General features: G+C 46.2%; 1 long non-coding RNA gene across 2 annotated transcripts in view; it reads left to right on the plus strand.

Moving 5' to 3' along the window:
* LOC131493390 (uncharacterized) overlaps positions 1–12385 on the plus strand; it is a 76918-nt gene extending 64533 nt beyond the window's left edge. For both annotated transcript variants that reach the window (XR_009252614.1, XR_009252615.1), the window contains one exon: positions 10917–12385. This is a non-coding gene — a long non-coding RNA (uncharacterized LOC131493390). The remainder of the gene's footprint in view (positions 1–10916) is intronic.
* Positions 12386–15239: the final 2854 nt, after the last annotated feature.

The raw sequence follows: 15239 nt of genomic DNA on the forward strand, positions 1-15239 counted from the left end.
TGTGTGTGTGTGTGTGTGTGCGCGCGCGTGCGTGCTCCCCCCTAGCCTGCACTCATTCCTCCTTCACAACAACATTGTCTTCTAAGAATTCTCACTCCGCAGAGTCCTCTGTAGGCGTTTTCTCTCATTGCCCAATACAGCCAAGTAGAGGTTGTATGACCTAAGTTTGGCTAAGCTGGCCCCATCACCTCTGAATTTTGTCTGGATGGCAAGGATGAAAGAAAAGGCTAGCACTCCTGCACGGTGCCAATCCCCACGTGAGATGATCCAGAGGCTCCCTCCACAGAGACCTAATACCTAGTTCCTGTCCGTCCCTGGCTGGATGCTGTGGCTTTCCTTTCCACCCCCAGTGTCTCGAATCTTTCCAGTAGATTCAGTCTTTTGTCGTTAAGTTCATCGGTGTGAGTTTCTGTTGTTTGCCACCAAAATAACCCTTGGCTGCTGTAAGGAGATGAGGAGAAAGCTGAGAGAGATTCTCGAAGACACCATGTCTCTGTAGTTGCAGTGCTGGAAGAACGGGAGGGTCCTTTCTTTCTTGGACAGGAAACAACAACTCACTCAAAGCAGCTCAAGGAAATGGGGCGGGTCGTTGAAAAGATATGGCCCTTGTGGGAATCTAGGAAAGGTGGAACGGCCACGTCTCAAGTGGAAAGGAACTGAGGCAAGTCGGGGAGGTAAGTGCTCTTGCTCCGGCTCACTCTCGCTGCACCTGTTCTGTTCTATTGCCGACCCATCTGTCTGCCTCACTGTCGTTGCTTCAGCTCGCACGGAGGCCCGTGCAGTGACGCCGCCTGCCCCGCATGAATGCCCTCGGCGCTCCTCACCTCTGGGCACAGCAGGACACGTCTTCACCGCCAGCACCTACAACCCTTTGTTGCAGGGCAGATCAACGGTACTAGGGACTCCACGCCCCTGGGAGCAGGGAGCCGTCCTCAACCAATGACCAGGAGTTGGCTCCCTCTCCTCTTGGCCAAGATGACTCCGAGGCACACAGCTGAGTTCCCCAGCAAGATGGAACTCCAATTGCCCCCTCTGGAAATGTGTTTGACTGGCTTGCTCCCTCCCCTTCTCTTCCCCGTTCCCTGACCAGTGCTTGTTGGGATTGCCTCTCGAGTAAACTCAAGGGTCTACCTCTGCGGGAATACCTTAACACAGCCCATAATGGCCCTACCCCAGGGCTTACATGACCATGCAGTTTGAGGACCCCCAGCCCACTGGCACCTTCATTCTGTCTCACCTCGTGCAAATTCCAACGAGAGAGATTGACCCCCTTTTTTAGTGAGAGTTAAGCTCATCCTTTTAAGTCAGGCTGCATTGAGAGGTGGCCGGGACGCCATGGATAGCCACCCCCGTCGGCTAACACCCCCGATCCTGTCATCTCTAGCAGGAGGGGAGAGTCACAAGGTCGGTTGCTCCGTCCGCAGCTCACACTGTGCAGAACGTACCTTGAGTCTCATCTGGGGCCATTTGGCTTTCAGGTAACTATCACCCAGGTGGTTGCATGGGAAAATCAACAGGAAAGGCTGTTTATTGGACATCAAATAATTATTTTCAAACAGTGCTTTGATAGGTTAAGCACAAAAGAATCGGACACATATGGATTAAATTTCCATTGAAATGCACATTTGGGTTTGAAAATTAACAGAATGTGTGCTTGGGAAGGGATTCCCCCCACTTTTCTTTTCTTTTCTTTTCTTTTCTTTTCTTTTCTTTTCTTTTCTTTTCTTTTCTTTCTTCTTCTTCTTCTTTTTTTTTTTTTTGCTAAGCCAGATTATTTGGAAAATAAGTCAGGAATTTTTCACAGCTCAAGCACCCTCCCTTCTCCGCCCTGCCTCCCTTCCCTTTAGCTTTTCCCTCACAGAGTTAATTAATAAAAGCAACATTTATCAAATATGACAAGTCAGTCTATGTACGTGTCACGTGGGGTTGGGGGGGAGGTGATAATCTGCAGGATGGATGCATTTCAGGGAGACTGGAGGTCATCAGTGCTGCGATGACTCATACCCATTGCACATACCCCATGCGTCAAGCACACTGTGCTAAGCGCTTAATATGACCATTTAGCCCCAGGAGACCCCAGCACGTAGGCGCTCTGTCCCCATTCCTCATTTACAGATTAGAAAGTGAGATTTAGGGTTAGTGGTATATTTCCCAGGTGCCAATAGCTAGTAAGTAGCAGAGCCAACATTTGAACTCTCTCCTTCTATCTTCAGAAACCACTGGGTTTCTGATCCCACTTTCTCTGTGAGTGGAGACTCCTACAACCTCTGAGTCGGAACAGGGTTCTAATACCAACCGTTCGTTTCACAAAAGAGGAAACTGAGGCCCAGAGAGGTGAGAGATCAAGCTAGATGGGTATGTTTGGGAGGCTTGTTTAGACAGACAAGCTATTAATCAGCAGCATTCATCTGGTAGCTTTTCCAAGTGTTAGAAATTGGAAATACGCAAAGGAGAAAACCCTTGGTTATGGCTGTAATGTCTAGTATTCCAGTTCCTGTCCCTTGCTCTTTGGATGGGAATTGTTTATATGAGATACAGTCAGAAGGGTGAGATTTGTTTACCACCAGGCTTGTGATAATATTGGGAGTTCCCAGGTCTGGTCTTCTACCTAAGCCAAATGGATAACATTACATCTAGTGGAGATCTGAAGGCCAGCGGATGGCCCACACGTCCTAAAATGTGTTTCCCAACCCCTGCCTTGCTACCCGATATTTACAACAATAGTCCTTCCTTTTACAGTGTGGTGTCTCCAGGTCGTCCAAGGTCTAATGAAAATGTGTTGCAAAGGAAGGAGAACAGTTTAGACTCTAAAAGTGAATCAACTTAATGGGTTTCTGGTCCCAGAGGTCACAGTTCTTAGGGAGAGGGATGTGCTTTGTCCCTGTCCAGGAAGCCAGAGGGAGGGGACCATTCAGCTGACTGGTGTCCCCTGGTCAGACCCACAGCCACATAGAGACATTGTCATTGTCAAGGTTGTTCTGGCTGCAAGGGAGAGAAACCCGCTCAAACTACACCAAGCCCTAAGTGGAGGGCTTCAATAAGGACATGGGAGTTTCTTATGCAACCCCAGAGAAGGCAAGGCAGCTGAGCCCCAGAACCAGAAAGACATCAGGTATCAGGGACACTACTCTTTCAGACTTTCTCTGGTCCAGGCTTGCATGGTATCTTGTCTCTGCTTCTCTCTGAGGTTCTGCAGACCAGTTCTCTGCTTCTGGACAAACTTGGCAGAGGATAACCACACCAGATGGTACCACAAGGAGTCCAGTTTGAAAGACTAATGACAATTGCTGCGTCCTAATTGCCATTTCCTGAGAGAGAACATATAATTTATCCAGCTTCAGTTTCCTATAAACTCTTGGTCCCATCCCCTGCCGCCAGGCAATCTGGATCCCCACTACGACCACAGCTGCATGGGTCAACTCCTGCGGGTGGAAGGGAGCAGGGTGGCCTGGAAAGAAATCCCCAAAGCTGTGATACCTTGGAGAATGTTGCGGAGACTGCTGGCTGCTCCCCAGTCTTTCTGTTCCCTTTTTTCGACAGCAGTAGAGCCCTTTGATGCTTCCTGGGGGATATGCTCTTCCAGAATAAAGACCCTATTTCCCAGCTTCCCTTGTGACTTCCCAGCTAAGCCCATGTGACTCAGCTCCAGCCAATGGGATATAAACAGAGGTGGTGTGTACGAATTCCAGGGAGGGGTCTTTACCAGGAGGAGCGATGCTATCTCCCTCCCTTTCATGGCAGATTGGACATGATGTTTAGAGATGAAATAACCATCCTGAACCAGTACAAACCACACGTTCATGATGGCAGAGCGGAGGTTATGATGGAGTCTGAGACTCTGCTGACTGTAGGCAGCTGTGTCAGCCAGGACTGCTCAGGGACTTCCTTGAGGCAGAGAGACAAACATCTGTCTTGTTTGGGTTTCCTATCACTCTCAGCCAAACCTGGTCCTTTAAACTAGAGGGCATACAAGGTAGCAAACTTGGGAATACGCTGCCTTTCCGTATTTTATAGTTCCGGTGCACATGCGTGCTCATGTACACACACACACACACACACACACACACACACACACAGTCACCATAGAGCAAAGGTGGAGAGAGCCTTTCTTTGGCTTGCATCATCTCTAAACTACATCTTCTTTCTTACATCTTCTGCAAGGCCTGTGGCTTCTGTATCTTCCTCCTTGCGGGCATTTGAAGTCCACTGAGGGATTATCTGGGGAGATATTCAAGACTTCTAGGACGATTTCTTGCTAATGGACAGATTCTTTCTCCTCCTAATGATGGGTGAGCTTCTGGAGACCACAGAAGCCCTTTGTTCTCTGTTCTCAAGGAGACAAACTGTTATTTTTTTTTCCCCTCTGAAGAAGCTTCTTATCCGATGGGTGCAATATCACAAATAATTATGCCAAATAGCAATGCAAGTCCCACTAGAAATAATGCATCCATTATTTCATTTTATCCTTGTCGTTAGAGCTTCTGCTTAATTTAAGTTAGTATAAAGATAGCTGTGGGTATTCCCTGCCGGAGAACTCTAATCATGCTCTTTATTGAATATTTACCATTTCCTATCTGAATCTTCCTCTCTTGATCCATTGTTTCACAATTAAGAAGTTCTGCTGCTATTTTGATCTCACATAAAACCTCTGTAGTTCCACAGATGCCTGTTCCTGGGCGTCCCTTATGTCTTGGGGAGACATCTGAGAGTAGGGTTGAAAGGCTAATGTGTTCTGGTAACTTGGTGGTTTTAGTCGTGTTAATGAAAGAAAGGCTTCGTACAGAGTCACCCGGTGGTCTGAGAAAGTTAAGGAAGTCACTCAGATACCTGAGACAGAGGGCAGGAATGAGGACCATCTGTACGAGTGTCTCTTTCCATAACCAGAAGGTGGGTTGGAGGGATGTGGGGGATCTGGCCAGCAACTGGTCCCCCTCCCCCAACAAATATCTGCTAAAGGGTTGATGTGCGTGAGATATTAAAATAAACAGTATCCACTAGAGACAACCTGTTGGTAAAATGCTAGGAAAGGCAATAACATCAAAGGTATATAATATCCAGTTTATGCTTCCATTCTGTGTTGTTGCTTCTAAGGAAATCCTCATAATGCCATCAGCCAACAAAGGAGTGATAGGTGAAAACCCAGTATGTCCGACATTTGCCAGACGCCATGAATCAGATCGTAAGAAAAGATGCATTTTCTGACCCCCTGAAGGGACCTTCGAATTCAGTCTCAAGGAGGGAGTGATATAACCACGATAGACTGATACATTTATAAATAGTAAGAATGACTCAATCAGTCGGGATATCTATCACCAAATGATGGGGACCAGCTAAAAATAATTTCAGGGGCCAAGATGAAAGGCATGGCCGAGGGCTCCTTAAAGGCATTAGATCTCTCGGCAGATCATATGGGTAGACTCCAAATGAGTATCAGAGATGAGATTATAACGTGATATGATATATGATGCATAACGTAATATAATACAACACAGTACAATATAATACAATACGATATAATACAATAGTGGTAGTGCTCTGGGGTCAGACCAGGGATCAAATCCCATCTTCACACAGTAGCTGTGCCTGCAACCTTGACCAAATTAGTGAACTTCTCTTTGAAGCCCCAGCTTCCTCACATGGAAAACAGGACTGATAATAACAACAGGACCTATATTACAGGATTTTGTGAGGATTAGATGAGATAACACACATAAAATGGTTGACTTATAGTAATGCCCATAGATCTTAGTTATTGTATATGGGTAGTGATAATAGGCCTAGGGTTAAAGGCTGTAGCAGATACATATTTAGTTACTCATTTACAACTGTTTACTGAGTATCCACTTTGGGCCAGCCCTGGGGATGCATTGACGAGTGGAAAAGAATGAAGGTTCTGCTCTCTCTGGGCTTATAGCATAAAAGGAGAGATATATATCAATCAACAGTGACACTGTGGATCCATGAGCATAAATGGAGAGACATACTTTCAAAGGAGGGATCACAGTTCGGTGAGAGCAAAGCAAAGGAAGCTGACCCAAACTGGGCATCCAGGAAGGCTTCCCAGGGGATGTGCAGACCGAGCTGAAGGCTAAGGATTGGGAGGAAGCTTGTGAGGAAAGGGGAGAGGAGAGAACGTGTCGCAAAGACAAAGAGAAGGGCAGGAGCGAAGGCAAGTTGCCGGCCCGGGGAGGGGTGGGTAGCAGGTGGTCGGCTGAAGCTGGAGATGGGGGTGAGGGCCTCTGAGTCATGGCCAGGGTAGGGGTCGGCAACAGGAAGGTTGAAGATGGAGAGAGGAACGGCAGGAGGGAGACGTCCAGACTATGGTGGCCCCGGAACCCACATTAAGGATGTTGATCTTTACTCCTCCAGCAGGGGGTGCTACATCTGATTTGAGTTTCAAGAAGGTCCTATGGAGGCAGGCCTCAAATTGTCGTTCTGCCTCCTCCTCTCAGTTCATCCTCCCAACCACTCACAGCCAAATTGCAGTGAATTATGTGGAAGCCACTTCCATTGCTTCTGATCTTCCCACAGAGATCACAGACCCTCCAAGGGCCAGAGATGTGTGCTCCGTGCACTACCCACAGTGACGCACAGTCTTGAAAACAGTAGGCGCTTTGAGGGAGCACATACCTGACTATAATAAGGCAAAGCCAAGTGGAAGGCAATGTCTCACTTTCCACAGAGAAAGCCTACTTGAATATAGGCCCTTTTATGAAATAGTACAACGTTTACTTCTATACTGAATGGATCAATTTACTTGCATCTTTTTTTTTTTTTTTTTAAATTTTTTTTCAACGTTTTTTATTTATTTTTGGGACAGAGAGAGACAGAGCACGAACGGGGGAGGGGCAGAGAGAGAGGGAGACACAGAATCGGAAACAGGCTCCAGGCTCCGAGCCATCAGCCCAGAGCCCGACGCGGGGCTCGAACTCACAGACCGCGAGATCGTGACCTGGCTGAAGTCGGACGCTTAACCGACTGCGCCACCCAGGCGCCCCTTTACTTGCATCTTATATAAAGTAGTAATAGTTATATTTAGAAATATCATTCTCCCCAACCTTTTTTTTTTTTTAAAGTTCAGGTCATAAAATAATTGCATTCAGACTCTTCCCAGGCACCTTTATCATTTGCCTTTGTCATCACTAAGGCCGTTTTTGAATAATATAACACTGCGTATCACCCCCACTTCTAAATTGTTCAAGACACAGCACTTTGAATCCAGGTAAGATGCTGTAACTGAGAATTTTATTCCAAGCCTCAAGAGGTTTTTACGTTTGTCTTGTGGGTGGATATTTATGATCTCCACAAGGTCACCACTGGCAATGCGCTTTTTTTTTAAAAGTGAATTTTAAAAGGCTTGCTTAAAATATCTTCAATATTTTTAATGATGAAGTCATATCTTCAGAAATAACAAAATCTGTGTTAAATATTTTTACCTCTCTTTTCCCCCTGATGTTATCAGGTGACATCTGTAGGCCTCCAGTCTTCTCTCCCTCACCAACCAGCACCAGCTGAGGTCACTTCAGGCTGATGTCTTCCTCCAAATGCTTCCTTGATGTTCAAAAAAAAGTAATTGAGAAAGTGTCAAGAATGAGGGAACTTTGCAAGAGCTTCTGTTCTATGGAACAGTTGTCAGGGAAACACGTTGCCTTATAATCAGACTTGTATGGTAGTTGCTTGTGAAATGAATATACTTAGCTTAGCTCACCTTGTGATCGTGGCTCAAGGGACAGAGGGAAATGTGGAAGCTTTTCCTGGGAAAAGTATTGCATAATTTTTAAGAACATATTTCATTTATCTTAAGCCATGGTTCTCAAATAGGGGCAATTTTGCCCCCCCAGGGGACATTTGGCAGTCCCTGGAGACATTTTTGGTTGTCACATCTGGGGGAAGGGTACCCCTGGCATCCGGTGGGTAGAAGCCAGGGGTGTTGTTAAGCATCTGCATTACACGGGAGACCTCTGTAGCAAAGAGTTATCAGTCCCCAAATGTCTATAGTGTCAAGACTGAGAACCCTGGCTTAAACTGAGTTGATGACAATTGGCTTAACCAGAATCCAGGACAATGATTGGCAAAACAAGGAATGTCTGCTTCCTAAGCATCCTCAGCCCCACCCCTTCTCGTCTTCAGGTTCTGTGTTTCCTCTTCTTCTGGAAGCTGGGCTGTGAAAATCAACTCTTCTCTTCTGCTCTCCTCTTTTCTTCCTTCTCTCATATCTGCCCCCCCTCCCCCAGTCTCTCTGTACATGAGTAAATGAGGGAATCCAGAATGCTTGTTTACTCAGAGAGGGTTGGTTTTCAAAAGGTAGGAGTGGTTCTTGGTCCTTCCTACTTTTCTCTCCCAAGTCTGAGCCATAAGATCCAGATGGTTCTAGAAATGGAGCAAGTGTCAAACCAAAGCATGTTGAATTAAAATAGCATCTGTAAGAACATGAGCCCTGGAGCCAGGGGCTGAATCAGCTGTCTGTCACTCACTAGCTGGGTGTCTCAGTCAGCTCAGGCTGCTATAACAAAATACCACAGACTGGGCGGCTTAAACAACAAACATACTTCTCACAGTTCTGGAGGCGGAGAGTTTAAGGTTAAGGTGCATGAAGATTCAGGTTCTGGTGCGAGCTCTGCAAGCTCTGGCTTGCAGGGGGCTGCCATTTTGCCGTGTCCTCACGTAATCTTTCGTGTGTGTGTGTGTGTGTGTGTGTGTGTGTGTGTGGAGGGGGGGGGAGGGAGGGAGGGAGATCTTCCTCTTTTTAGGAAGGCACTAATCCTGTCATGAGCACCTCCCTCAAGACCTCATTTAAACCTAATTACCTTCCAAAGACTCCGTCTCCAAAATATCATCACATTGGGGCTCGGGTTTCAATATACGAGCTTTGGGGATCAGGGGACACAAACATTCAGTCTAAAACACTGGGTAACCAAGGGCAAGGGGTTTAATGTCTCTGGACGTCTGTTTCCTCCTCCATCTACAAAATGAAGGTGGCACCTCAAGGGGGGTGGTGAGGACCTCACGAGATACTGCGAGTGAAGTGTCTGGGACGGTCATGCACACGCGTGCCGAATTTCGCAATTTTTGTGAATCCCAACCACCACAGAACTCACAATATCCACGAGTCGTTCTGGTGGACTCCGATTACTGGGATTCTCCTTTCTCTGAAGACTTTCAGAGCCTCTCGCTAATGCCACACAAGGTACTCCTCAGTTCTACTGTCTCGTATTACTCATGAAGAGATTGTGCTGATACGTCCGATGCATTGGCCTTCAGAACCAGGCCATAACCCCCTTGGAGACGGGGCTGCCCTTAATGCTTCTTCATCATCTGTGGTAGTGATGGGATGGAGTATCGGGCTGCAGTTAGACCCACCGGTGGGAGACTTCTGGGTCTCATCCCTGAAAGTACGTGGGAATATGTGTCTCCTCAGTCGATGTTGCTGTCCAGCCAGTTTAGCGAACCTTTTTTGTTACAGGAAGTAATTACCAAACACTTCTTGGTTGTGATTAAGAGAAGACACGAGCATAAGCTGAGGGCCTCCTAGACACCAGGCACTGTGTCGAGTGCTTTCTACGCATGGGTTCCCGAAAGCCTGACAGTCTGCTGGAGTAAATATTATCACCCTACTTTTTGTGCACGAGGAAACTGAGGTGCAGAGAGGTTGAGGTCTGCCAGTCACAGAACTGATGGAGAGTTCAAGCCGTCCCCTCCAGAGCTCATGCCCTCAAAGCCACCCCACGCTGCCTGCATGTTGGTGGATTATTGGATCATTTGATGGCTTCCCAGTAGCTGCCCTATTGGTGGGACCATTGCATCAAGCTATATGCCCCATCGCTCACAACCCCTCACAAATTTTTGGTTCTTAAAGTTTTGAATTCCTCTGATCAGAATTTTGCCTGACTGCAGGGCTTAGGGTATGTTGTGGAAAAAAAGAAAAAGAAAAGGAAAAAGAGAGGGCCTTTGGGGAAGAAGGTTCACGATCACACGACCAGCCTCCTCTGAAAGGCGAGCCAGGGAGACCACCCTACATATCCCTTTGCAGGGATCATTTCAGCGTTTGCTATTTTGGTTGCTCTTAACTGACTTCCCAGAGTCCTGAGAAACATATCCTCATGCCATTAAAAAATATGTAGTGCTGAACCCCTAGTCCCTCCCTCGCCCCCCATGTCATGGATAAATGCACAACCTGCAGCCGTGACGTGGGGAACCCTTCCCCCCCTACGTGAAGCTGCTTCCAAGCAGCTCGCGTTAGCTTCCGGCCGGTGTGTCCCCGACGCAGAACGGTAGGGAAGCAGGAAGGTCAATCCATCATCAGTCACGAGTTAACCCCCTTTTTATTTTAACACGGGACTCAGACGATTTGAACATGCTTTTAAGAAAAATTGCTCTCCCTTTCCCAAGTGATCCTGATGGATACTGATGTTTTTATGATTATTAATAAAATCTCTGAGACAGAATTTTATGGGCGCACAGAGACTCTAAAAAGTCATTCTTTGCCTTGGAAAATTGTGTATGGTAAGGGTGATAGAGGAAATTTTTAATAAGTGTGTTCAAGTGGAAAATCAGGGCGCAAAAGACGGAATTTTAAGAATCTGTTCTGGCTCCTTTGGACATTGAACTCGCTTCCTGCGAAGGCCTTCTGGGATGTGTTTCCCGAAGATAGTTCACCCCCAGGAAACAGTTTCAGTTTAGGTGGACAGAAGTCTTTTGGGGAAAAATGCATTGTTAACTATTCGTTGGCTCGTGTATTTTTTTGTTCGTTTGTTTATTTGTTTGTTTTTATCATCTGTCTTGCCTTCTCCCTTCTTCCTCTTTCCTTCCTTCCCCACGTCAGTTCTGTCAACATTCTCTTCGGGATTCCATGGATCTGTTCGCAGAAACGGTGTAAAATCAAAGTGACTAACAAAGAAACCCCCGTTCCTTTTTAGCCTCCAAATGAGATGGGTTGGAAAAGGAGACAAACACCACGGGCCTGATGACTTAAACATCGATGCGCCCTGAGCAAACAGGAGGGAAAGAGCGGCCGACACCTGCTTGGTAATCAGCTTTGTCATTCATGCAGATATTGTGAGGACAATTCCTTGCCGAAGCCTGGAAAATCTTAGCTTTGTTCGGTGCAAGGCAACAGACAGGCCCTGTTTCCAGGCGCAGCTCTTGCTTCAGCAATCAAGAGTGGCCACGAGTAACTCTGGACCTACCTACCTGTGGATCTCCTTGACCTTCGCCAACACTTCTGCCTCCCCCCCTGCCTCTTCTTCCCCCAGTGTTGGGACTCCTGTCAAATCCTGTATTTAAAACGAGAATCCTGGAAAAGTTGGTCATTGCCAGCACATAATGACAGGTTGGCTAATTGATAGTGTGCCTTCAAAAATGGGAGTAGGACAAACAAGGCAGCTAATTTTGATAATGAACAGATTCGAGGCAAACAGGCGACAGCGTCCTTTGCATATGGTTCCACACCAGCCGTGTGTTTGTTTGGATTCTATGTTAATTTTAGAAACTGTAAAACACCACATGCCAAATTGGTTGATTGAAATAATGCTACTTCCCAGAGGCTGACAATCTGTTGTTTCTTGCAGGAGGCAAGAGGTTACCCGATGAGTGTTGACTTAGTTGCAGGCAAGAGTCTCATGGAGAATAGAGACAGTTGTCCGGGTAATTCACTGCCTCGGTGAACTGGATGCTTGGAGTATTTTGATGCTGCTTTATGTCTGTCTGTGTATCCCTCGATTCATGCATGTGTGCTTCTGTTTGTTGTGTAATTGGTTCGATTCCCTTTGCCAGTATAGACCTTGACTCTATTTTGATCTGGAACATTGCCTTTTTTTTTTTTTAATGTTCATTTATTTTTGAGAGAGAGAGACAGAGACAGAGCTCAAACAGCGAATGGGGCAGAGATCGAGGGAGACACAGAAACCAAAGCAGGCTCCAGGATCTGAGCTGTCAGCACAGAGCCTGATGCGGGACTCGAACCCATGAACCGTGAGATCATGACCTGAGCTGAAGTCGGACGCTTAACCAACTGAGCCACCCAGGTGCCCCTGGAACATTGCCTTTTTAGTCAAAGTTATACAGAGTATTTTTCCTAAAGGCATGTCAGGGAAGTTGGTCATCCTAAATAATCTATAAATATTTATTCCTGAAAGGGAATTGATTTTTCGGACTTTTAAAACCCAACAACATATAAGTTGCTGTGTTTTAAAATGAATGTATGTAAGGGAGAAAGAAAGGAAGAGAGGTGGTTTGGTTTGTGATTTTAAATTTAGACAAACTGAAGAAACATACTCTTTCTTTAAATAAATAAATACTGTCTGCTAAATTACATTGTTGAATTTTAAATCCTGTGATAAAGTGGTACTTAACAGGACTATAAACAATAAAGATAAACATTTCTGCTCTTGTGGGACTTCTATTTAAAAGTAGGAAAGATAATTTTAACAGAGCATCATAAAATGGCGCGCATGGTAGCCAGCTGATTATAAAATTATAAATGTTAATTTTTGAATCACATTTTGCAGACGTGGATGCCGGGCACGGTTATGTATGTCAGTTTCTGTCGTCAGTCTCACCCAAAGAAACCATTCACTAGTGAAAGACTCAACACTGAGCATTATTTAATGGGAATAAAACAAGACCATTCAGGGCAGGTTTTGCTTGAGAGAAGTCCCTTCAGAATATCAGGGAGATACTTCAGATAAACATTCAGAATTACCTCCTGGCTAAGCAAGCAAGCGGGGAAAAAAGAAAAAAGAAAAAAGGAAAGAACAAGAAAAAAGAAAAAAAAAAATCTCACCCAAGACCCCCGTGGCAAGTGGAAAGGATTTGGAAGAGCTCATAATTTGGGCTTTCAGCTGTTTTGCTGGGTTGTTAGTATTTGGTTTTATCCAAGAGCAATTCTGGATTTTAAGGCATCCTTCCTTGTTGCAAAGATAAATAAACAGAAATTCAGACTTTCAGGGAGAATTGGACTTTTATTTCCTTCTTCCTCATTAGAACGTATTTAGACCCCTATCCCCACCTCTTTTTCAAGCCTTTCTGTTTCATGTTAACTCTTTAAAGAAAAGAAAGAGGCACAAAACAAACAGCAAGAGAACCTTGGGTGGGGGTTCCTGTGAATGTTTTTCGAAATAAAACACAACTCTTCCTTTTTGCCTTAACGAGCATTTAGGAGGCCCTGCGATCAGGCCATCGGTAATGAGAGAGAGGCATGGCTTTGCTTCACTATTGTAGTTTAAATAGATTTGGAATCCAGTGAAATGGTTTTGTTCTAATTCTATCCTTTTTTTCTCAGTTCACTGACTTCTCAAAGAAAGACTTTCCAAAGTAGCTGGCAGTTTCCAGTACGATAAGGCGAGGGAGGGGGACATTTTTGTTGCTGTTTGCTCTGTCCTGCCTTTTCCCCACTTCAAGGATCTGAGGCCCCATGGAAACCCTTGGAGTACTCATGGCCAGTATGGACTGTTATAAATAAAATACAAATCAAAAGCATCATTCCACTGGCTTCTTTAGGTTCTTAAGCAGAAGAATGTTCTGATCACTGAAGCCATTTCAGGGCCCGAAATTAGAAAGTAATAAAACATATCACACTCTCCCTGGTGGGTAGTACATTTAATTGGTTCCCCAGCAGGAGTCCAGCCTGAAGTCAGAAAGGCTCACTCTCTAGATCTCTGCTTCCAAAGGACCGCATGCAAACATGACCAAGTCAGTAAGAAACTGAGTGAAGGGAAACCGGAAAACCAGAGACAAATGCAGAAAAGAAACAGCTCAGGGCTAGGAAGAATAAAGAACAAAAAATGCATTAACCCCAAATTTCTTTAGCCAACCCACCATGCACAGACCAGGCAGTAAATTGTTGCGTTTAGAGCGGCCTGGATCAACATGCCTGTTTAGGGCAGAAGTGACTCTTTGGAGTCAGCTCTCGGTTGCAGGACGTTCTTCGGAAGAAAACGGACTGTCCTCGCAGACTCCTGACTGTTTGGGATTTGTCTTAGAAGACCGGCCAGAGCCCTGATTCGAAGCTCACTCCCGGCCTCCGGACGTGTGGCCGTGCTGGCCCCGTGAAACACGTTCTCCAGAGTTTGGATGCGGAGTAGTTGGGACTTCACGGCAGTCGCCGGGACCACTCAGCCCCACAGAGCCTGATACTCTGCTGCCACCTTCTGTCCCAGCCTTGACGCCGAGAGGCTGTTCAACTCTGGGCTGTCCAGAAAACTCGGTGACTGTCCCCTCTGCCTTTGAGGGTCAGGCCCTGGGTGACCTGTGCCCTCCCGAGGCATTCGTGCCTCTCTCTTCACGTCCGCCTGGAGGCCTGTCCGCTTTGGGTTTGGCCCTTTGAAATGGCTTCTTCCAGAACCAATCTCAGCTTGTTTGCTTTCCTCCCTCCTCCCAGATCTCGAAGTTTCCATAGGGAGAGGGGTCTGGAAAAAATGCAACTGAAGGCAAAGACAGGGCTTTTTGTTTTCAAACCGTCAGCACACTTCTCGTCTAAATCATTGCCAAAGACAAATGGGATGAAGTGGAGGAAAGGAAAAGTGAGGTTGAATAGCAGGAAAAAAGTCCTGACAGCAAGATCTATTGCCCTGTGGAGAGGCGTCCCCCGGGGGCGAGCTATTGGAGAGATATTTAAAACTTGAGTGGACAAAACATTAGACCCTTCACCGCAGGGAACAATTCTGCAGCAGCTCCTGGGACCTGGCCCCCGTGAGCGCAGAGGTCCTGTCCAACTCCAATTTTTTATGATTTCTCAATTGACTTCCCGTTCTATAAAAAGTGTTCAGTTGCCGCTGAGGAATCCAACTGCTTTAACATCCAGTTTGAGGTCAGGATGGTTTCAGTATACTTTCATTTTAGTGCCACATTAAAAAATGTCCCCACGCCTACTCTCTTTGAGCCAAAGGAAAGCAAATTCACATAATTAAGCCTCTAAATACGTATTTTAGGCCAGAGGATGGAGTAGTTGGTCCTTGCCAACTGGCCGCGACGTGACTCTCAGAGCAACGACGGCTTTGCAGTACGGCCTTCGAGAAATGCTTTGCCCCTCCCGATTCTCCAGTTCGGGTTTGTTGGTCTCGTTGGTCAGGATGATGATCTCCGATGCCAGTTGTGAACATTTTGGATGGGCTGGGAGGTGGGAGAAGTGGCTTCCCTCTGCATCTCATTGCTAATGGCTCCTTCTTTGTATGGATTTCACACTTAGCAACCTGTTGGCCCCGACCGACTGGGGAGACCAAGAGAGCAGGAGAGAGGTAGGA

The sequence above is a fragment of the Neofelis nebulosa genome, chromosome 13, assembly GCF_028018385.1.
Source record: "Neofelis nebulosa isolate mNeoNeb1 chromosome 13, mNeoNeb1.pri, whole genome shotgun sequence".
Taxonomy (NCBI): domain Eukaryota; kingdom Metazoa; phylum Chordata; class Mammalia; order Carnivora; family Felidae; genus Neofelis; species Neofelis nebulosa.